At 38.2% G+C, this 8160-nt stretch overlaps 1 protein-coding gene and 1 long non-coding RNA gene across 8 annotated transcripts in view; both read right to left on the bottom strand.

Annotated features, from left to right (window-relative positions):
• Positions 1 to 8160, bottom strand: part of CTDSPL (CTD small phosphatase like) — a 118999-nt gene that overhangs the window by 78721 nt on the left and 32118 nt on the right. The gene's annotated exons all lie outside the window — the stretch shown is intronic.
• LOC111746471 lies at positions 2358 to 4879 on the bottom strand. Its single transcript, XR_002783133.1, has 2 exons — positions 3150 to 4879; positions 2358 to 3060 (listed from the first exon to the last, which is right to left on the bottom strand). It is a non-coding gene; the product is annotated as an uncharacterized LOC111746471 (long non-coding RNA).

Here is an 8160-nt window from a genome sequence, read left to right as displayed (position 1 = left end):
CAGAGACAGCAGCTGGGGTGAGACAGTAGAGAGAGGAGAGGAAGCAAGAGAAAGTGGGCAAAGGGACCAGCTTCCTACGCCTGGAGGCCTCCCTAGGGCAGGGAGCCACAGACGCCCAATTCTAAAGCGACAGAGGACAGCGGGTTCCCAGAGCTCCTGGTATGTCCTGAACAATGAGGAGCCAACCAGCCTGCAGGGAAGTACAGAAACCCATGGTGAATGGACTGTGTGTTGCGGGGCCCGTGCTGAGTTTGCCCTTGTCCCTGGGGGATCTTCACGAGGAGCACCCATCCTCTGAGGCAAGCAGGGCGTAGCTCCTTTAAACTGAAAGAGCCTAACTAGAAGAGGGAGGAATTATCACTGAGGAATAACTGAGCTTCAAAGAGATTAAGTGACTTGCTGATACAGACACCGATGGCTGCTTACCCATCAAACATTCCCCTGTCTCCCTTTCTAATAGAACCCTGATTTCCTTAGGGATGGTAATGTGCCAGCTACGACTTCTCCCACAGAGTCCCTTGGAGCTAGGTGGTCACATGACAAAGTCTGGCCAGTGAGACATAGGCTGAGAGTTTCAAAATAAGTTTTGCTTTTCTGATGTAGGACTTGTCCCCTGACCCTTCTTCCTGCCTGGATCAGTCAGGATGAGATCTCACAATGCAGCAGCCACCTTGGAACCGTGAGGATGAAAGCCACATGCCAAAGACAGTACAGATAGGAAGATAAGGGATGGGGTCCCTCATGACACTGTATGAATACAGAACTCATAATGTCAGAAAAGTAACCACCTACTTGTTTAAGCCACTGCTGGGTGGGTTTTCTCATTTTTATGGCTGAATGCATTTCTAGCTGATATACCTAATCTAAGTCACAGAGCTGCTGGTAAATGGTGAAGCTGGGACTCGAACCAAGGTCTGTACAACTCTAGGGGCCACCTTGCTTGTTTTCCCAGGACAGTACTATTTCTAGCTCCTAGGACAAGAGATCTGCAATTTAAACAAGATGCTGTATGTAAAGGAGCACTTGACACATCATAGCAAATGCCCACTAAATACTAGCCGCTGTTATCACCATTATTATTAGGCCACGCCCCTTAAAGCCCCTCTGTTTTAAGAGACCACAGACAAACCGGGACCCAGAAAGAGGTGTCTTCTCTTTCTGAGGAAGAAAGAGTGAGGAAGGGCCAGGTCTTCTGCCCTAACAGGGCTATTGGGCGCAGAGGGGTTGTCCCCTGAGATAAACTCTCATTCCCAGAGCCCGCTTGGCCTCTGGGAAGAGCAGCACAAACACAAAGTGACCCCTGGCATAATCAGTGGATTTGAGACTCCCTCCCTGTTCCTTCGATCTGGACCCAGGTCCCTTTGGAGCATATACAGAAAGCCAGACAGAGGCCCCGAGAAGAGGGCTAAACAGGCTCAGTTAGGGGCACCAGGCACCCCGGCAAACTCACACAGTTCTCCTCCGTCTCTAGACAGAGAAGCGTATCTCCTGAAACAACGGATACCACCACTTCTACAATGGAACACTGGGAACATCTAAATGGCTCATGTGAGGTGCTATTTAACCATTTCCCGTTTAGGAAAACAAAGTGCAGCTCGCTGCCAGCGTTAATTTAATTTTACATAAACACGCTCTTTGAGGCTGAAGCAAATCTGACTTATTTTCAATGTGAAAATAAGATATTAAAACTGTTCTTGGAGTTATTTCCAAACAGAACTTTTCTCTAATCCTAATGTAACAGAAATGTACACATAAATCAGATTCATCAAATGAATCTCCGGCTAGCAACTGTCTGAGAACGATGTTAACATCACGCGTAGGAATGTTACGTTTTCTAGGATTTGACATTTTCAGCGATCGAGAATTTCTATATTTTGTAAATGGAAATACCACTCCTAAAAACAGCATTCTATAAATAGAATGATGTCATTTGTTTCCAAAGTCTATCATACTAGAGCGATGCGAAAGTAATAATAAAAGCGAGATATTTCGTGGCAAACTTTGGGGGTGAGGTTACGGCTGTAATCCGTGAGTTATCTTGGGGTAAAGGATGCGCCGCAAGCACTGCCAGCAAGTATTCTCAGGGCAAAGGGGTAATGGGTTTAAAATGTGATGTTGTGCCCACAAAATGGAATGAATATTCTATAGTCATCAAATATGATATTAAGAGTTTCTAACACAGGAACACACTTCTGTGACAAATAGCTGGCATATTAAACTATACATGTGGCATATTTCCCAAGATTCCCTTATGATATTTATGCATATACATATGTAACTGAAATTAAAAAGGCAAGAAGAAAAATCTTAGAAAGCCAACAGTGGTTAACATCTTTAAGTTGTGGTATTATGGATGATTTTTTTTTTTTTTTTTGTCTCTACACTTTCTGTATTTCTAAGATGTCTATAGTTCTTTTTACAGCCATAAGAGAAATCTTTATAAATAAGTAGACGGAAGGGGAAAGTGTGTTAATGACAGAAGTTGTGATATAGTTTTTATTATTTGGACAGGATATGTCTTTAAAAATATGCTGTTTGCCAACAGTAAAAGAGCACATTTCAGTGAAACATTTTTAAAATGGAAGAGAGTCTCTGATGTGGCACCCGTCAGCTCCCAGCAGAGAAGAGCATCTTCTTCCCTTTATGGGGGCCTGGGTCTGGGGCCACATCTTTCACTCGTATGAAGCAGCTCTGATCTGAGACCCCTCTCACTGGGGTTCCCTGAGAGAAGACCCTCTTGTAAAAGACTCGGTGGTTTTGAAATTACTCTGGATTCATTCCATCCATACATGTGAATGCTGACCATCTGTGCCCCATTCACAGAGCTCGAATATATATGACGTTTGGAGAGGTGTAGCTGGGTGTCATTCAAGTGGTTTTGATGAGATTGGGACATGGTTTCCCTGCCCGGTAAGATGAAAAGTGAATGCTAAGAAACACATTTTCTCTGCAACAAAGCTCTCTGTATATAACCAGCCTTCCATAAAGGATCAAGCTTGTGTCTCTGGAACTGGGTCTAAGCCACTTGTCGAACTTACTAATGGGAGTGCTCTGGACTACCTTTCTTTCTGTTTTCCTCCCAAAGGTTTGTGCTTCCACATCACACAACTTTTTCAGCAGCTCAACTTTTTCAGGAGTGCTCTGTCTACCTTTCTTTCTGTTTTCCTCCCAAAGGTTTGTGCTTCCACATCACACAACTTTTTCAGCAGCTCATTCTTTTCCTCACATCAAATGCTTGATCTCAGTGGTCTGAAAATAACAATAGTTCCAGCATCTTGCCTTTACTCTTGACACAGTAGATGTCCAGCGAGACCTGGAGGCTTAGAGATGAAAAGTCAATTTTTCATCACCCAATGGTTCAATAAATATATCGTTTGGGACTTTTTTTTTCCTGGACCAAAGATCAAACTATATAGCATATTAGAGATATTAAAATTATTAGATATTAAAATTATTAAACATTAAAAATATTAAAAACTCATGCAGTAACAGATTTTCAACAAAAAAATTTGTTTGCCCTACATAATTATAAGATTCTATTTCCTTGCATCTAAGAATTGCCAGAAAGATGTAACATTCTGTGAAGATTTCATGTTTGGATTATTCATTCTCGTCTGTGACATATTCGGAACTACTAGATCTAACGTGAGATGAGCCTTGTAAGGCTTCCCTTATGACCCCCACCTAGCATGACAGAGTCATTTTTTCATAATGTAAAAGTTCAATAGTTTGAAATATTACAACTCTGAAAAACAACAATACCACACAGTGACAGTTCATGAGCTCTGACACCCAGAACATGGAATCTGCAATATATTTAAGCAGTATAATCCAGACTTTATAAAGAGTTGGCTAATAGAGCAAAATAACATTGCAAGAGAAAATATTTAATCTGAGCAACAAGTTTTTCAAGCAGCCATGTGATTAGAGAATGCTAGAATTGGAAGGACCCTGGAGATCAACTACTCTAACTCCTTCAAGTTAAAGCCTGGGCCTGGGTACCCCTTCCAGGTTGCATGATTTCAATAAAGTCTCACAGTAAGTCGAGGCGGGGCTCCCATCTGGGCTTCCTGCATTTCTAGATACCAATAAGTAACACTTACGTTGAAGCATTCATCTCTCTCCCCTGTCCAGAGACACAATGTCTTCTACCTACCCACTGGCTAAAACCCAAGCCTGGTTTTCAAGGCTGTAGCCACACTTTTCTAGCTTTATTTCACATTTCTTCAAACATCTGCACAGGCTTCATCCTTTGTGAACCTGGGATACTGTCTCTTCTGTTGAAGCCTGCTGTCCTGTTGGTATCTAAAATATCTCCTCCTCCAGGCAGCCTCCATGGTTCGTTCACCTAATGTGCTCTCACTCTGCTGAACAACCACATCAGCTTGTCCATACCTCTATGAGAGGATGTATTGCACTTTATTATTTGTATATTTGTTTTCTATCCTTCATTAGATTGCAAGTTTCCAGGGGACAGGGAAAATACTCAGTTCATCTTAATTATTCCACAGTCCTTTGCTTATAATAGCTTTCAAGAAACTGGAAACAAATGTGTTCATAACACATTTTCCTTGTCTATAAAAGCAGATCCCAATGAAGGCTCAACTAACTGCATTTCGGTAACTCTGTGTACACGGAACTAAAAGCACAGTTCTCAACTCCCAACACTTTATTGTAAAAAATTTCAAATATACAACACAGTATGTTTAAGATCACCTAAATTCTACCATTAACATTTTACTATACTTGCTTTATTGCACAGCTATACACATATCCATATTTCTATCCATCCCTCAGTCCATCTAATCTTTTTGATATATTTCAAAGTAAACTACATATATCATTCTACTTCTAAATAATTCAGCATGCCTGTCATTAACTCCTGTTCAATATTAATTTTTTTCTTTTGAGGTAAAATTTACATTTAATGACGTGCTCAACTCTTTTAAGAGTACATTCACTGAGTTTAGACCAATATATGCAGCTGAATAAAAAAAACCCTTACTCCTCCATAGGTAATCACTGTTCTCCCCCCGCCCCCGCCCCCCCGCATCATAGACTAGTTTTACCTGTTCTAGAATTTCATATAAATGAAATTGTATAGTATACACTCTTTTTGTGGAAGACTTTTTTCACTCGGCATGTCTTTAAGTTCCATACATGTTGCTGCATGCATTAGTAATTTCCTCAATATTGCTGAATAGTATTCCATTGTATGAATATAGCACTGCTTGTTTATCCATTTTCTTATTGATGGGGACACCTAGGCTTTATATGAGTTTATTTGTGAACATATTTCCATTTCTCTTGTATAAATAACTATGGGGAGAATCGCTGGGTCACAGATGTGTATATTTAGTTTTATAAGAAATGCCAGACTTTGGTCCAAAGTGTTGTCTGATATGGTAGCTGATAACTACATGAGGGTATCCAAATTTATTTAAATTAAATAAATTAAAAATTCAGTTCCTTAGTCTCACTAGCCACATTTCAAGTACTCATAGCCAAACATACCTAGTGGCTACCAGATGAGACAACACAGATACAGAATATTTCCATCATCACAGAAAGTTCAATTGGACAGCACATTTAAGATCTTTCTTTTTAAAAAAATGTCCTTTAAATACTGTTTTACTTGCACCCTGCACATTTTGATGTTGTTTTAAAATTACCATTTAGTTAAAAATATTTTCTAATACCTCTGTGATTTCTTCTTTGAACCATAGATTAATTAATTATAAGTGTTGTTGAATTTCTAAATATTTGGGGTTTCCCAAGTTATATTTCTGTTATTGATTTCTAATTTAATTCCCTTGTGGTCAGATATAGTATATTCTCAAAATACTTCAAATTTTTAAACTTTACTCAGACTTGCTTTATGGTCTAGCATTTGACCAACTTGGTAAACATACTATGTGCATTTGAAAAGAATGGGTATCTTGTTGTTCTTGAATGTAATATTCTCTAAATATCAATTTATGTCTTAACCTATGTCTTTACCGATCTGTATATGTGTGTGTGTAATTGTTCTATCAATTACTGATGATAGAAAAATCTCTAACTCTAATTGAGAAATTTTTTGTTTCTCCCTTTCATTCTGTGAACTGGTACATATGTTGTTGATGGCAACTTTTACTTGGCTAGTATAAAATAAAAAGCTCTGACTAAAAGATATAACAAAGAAGTTTTTGGTGTCTCACTAATATGCTGAAGTGTACAATGAACTATGCTGCTTATTTGGGTGTTCACAGTAGTGTTGTTTACTAAGACCCAAAAACTAACAGTTTCCTTTAGAAGTTTTCAAGTTCCATGTCTTTATTTATTTTTAGATATATTTCAAACATGCCAATCTGAACTAATTATGGGAAGGAGCAGCTTGCATTTTTAATGTTCTCTAAAAAGTGTGCTTTTGGTTTCACTTCTGGTATGGCCAAGTAACCTCCTCCTAGACTGATTCTCCTGAGAAAGCAATGACAAACTAACTCTAGACAAAAAAACCCCAAAACCAAAAAACGAAACAAAAAAAAAAAACAACTAACAGCACTGTACAAAGACAAAAAGTAGGTAGATTTTAAAGGAGGGTTGACCACTTGAAGAAGGAAAAACATCTAAATGTGCTTCTCAATATTACAGCATTTAGCCTGGTGGCAGGCTGCACTAAGTGCCATGCTGAGTGGCCATAATTCCAATAGAAAGCATGTGTCCTTGGTAGACAGATTTCAGGACAACAACAGCCACTGGAAAGTGAAGAAGGAATCCCAGAAGGTATAGAGTCAGAAACAAAGAGCCTTGTGTATAAAAATTCTGCCTAGAATTCTGGCTGACTCCTGAACCGTGTATGCATAAGGCTGCCTCTAACCAACCCAGCTAAGGAAAAATTAACTGAGCCAAGAATTGAGGTGCTGCTGGAGATATAGAGTTTGGTGTTAGTTCAACCAAGCTGATTGCTGGCTAAAGCAAAACCCAAGATAAACAACTCACCCGGCTCCCAAATAAACATCTTCAGAAGGAAAGAATTCAGAGTTTCCATAATACAATAGTAAAATGTTCAAAATACAATAAAAATTATTAAACAAACAAACAAACAGGAAAATGCAATGCATCCTTAAGAAAAAAAAGGGATCCCAAGTGCAATCACCAGATAACCCAGATATTGCAATTAGCTGATAAAAATTTTTAGGCAACTATTATAAATATGCTCAATGGCACAAAAGAATATGTGAAATCTGTAGGAAACCTTGGCAGAGAAATAGAAACTATAAAAGAGAATCAAATGGAAGTTCTAGAGCTAATAAAAATACAATGTACAAAACTTTAAAAAAAAATCATTGGATGAGCTTAAGAGAATTGAGATAATATAGGAAAGCGTCAGCGAACTTCATGACAGACCAACAGAAATATCCAATCTGAAGAACTGAGGGGGAAAAAAGACTGCTAACAAAAAAAAAAAACTGAACAGAATCTCAGACCTTTAGAATATCATAAAAAAAAATCTACCATGAGGCTACATAATTATGTTCCCAAAAGGAGAGAATGGAATAAAAAAAATATTTGAAGAAATAATGGCTGGAAACTCTTCAAATCTGGTATAAAATCTAAATTGATAGATTCCAGCATCTCAAGGAACTCTAAGCAGGATAAATACAAAGAAAACTAAAGATAAAAAGACTGAAATCTTGAAAGTAGCTAGAGAAAAATGATACATTACGTACAGGTAATAATGATTCCAGTGACCACTGACTTTTATCAGAAACCAAGGGAGCAAGAAGATATAATAGCATCTGGGAAAAAAAAGACTTCAACCCAGAATTCTATATCCAGTGAAAATATCCTCTAAGAATGAAGGTAAAATAAATATATATTACATTTGTCATGTTTTAGTTAAAACTTTTAATTTTATACTAAATCTTATCCATGTAGCAGTTTGCCACCAATTCAGAGAAACTTTAAAACACATGTTTTAAAGTTAACAGTAATTCAAATATCATGTGAACGGGCGGGGTGGGGGACCAACAAATCTGTCCTCAGTTTTTCTTTAATATTGAATAAGTGCGTATGTAGTTATTTTTATGTAATCTGATCTAAGACTGGGAGTCATTTACTTTCTGTCAAGATTTTCTGGGTTAAAGTATCTGTCTATTCTTCTCTTTCTTTTCCACA

The sequence above is a fragment of the Pteropus vampyrus genome, unplaced genomic scaffold (genome assembly GCF_000151845.1).
Source record: "Pteropus vampyrus isolate Shadow unplaced genomic scaffold, Pvam_2.0 Scaffold1, whole genome shotgun sequence".
Lineage (NCBI taxonomy): Eukaryota > Metazoa > Chordata > Mammalia > Chiroptera > Pteropodidae > Pteropus > Pteropus vampyrus.
This window is presented reverse-complemented; position numbering and strand designations above follow the sequence as displayed.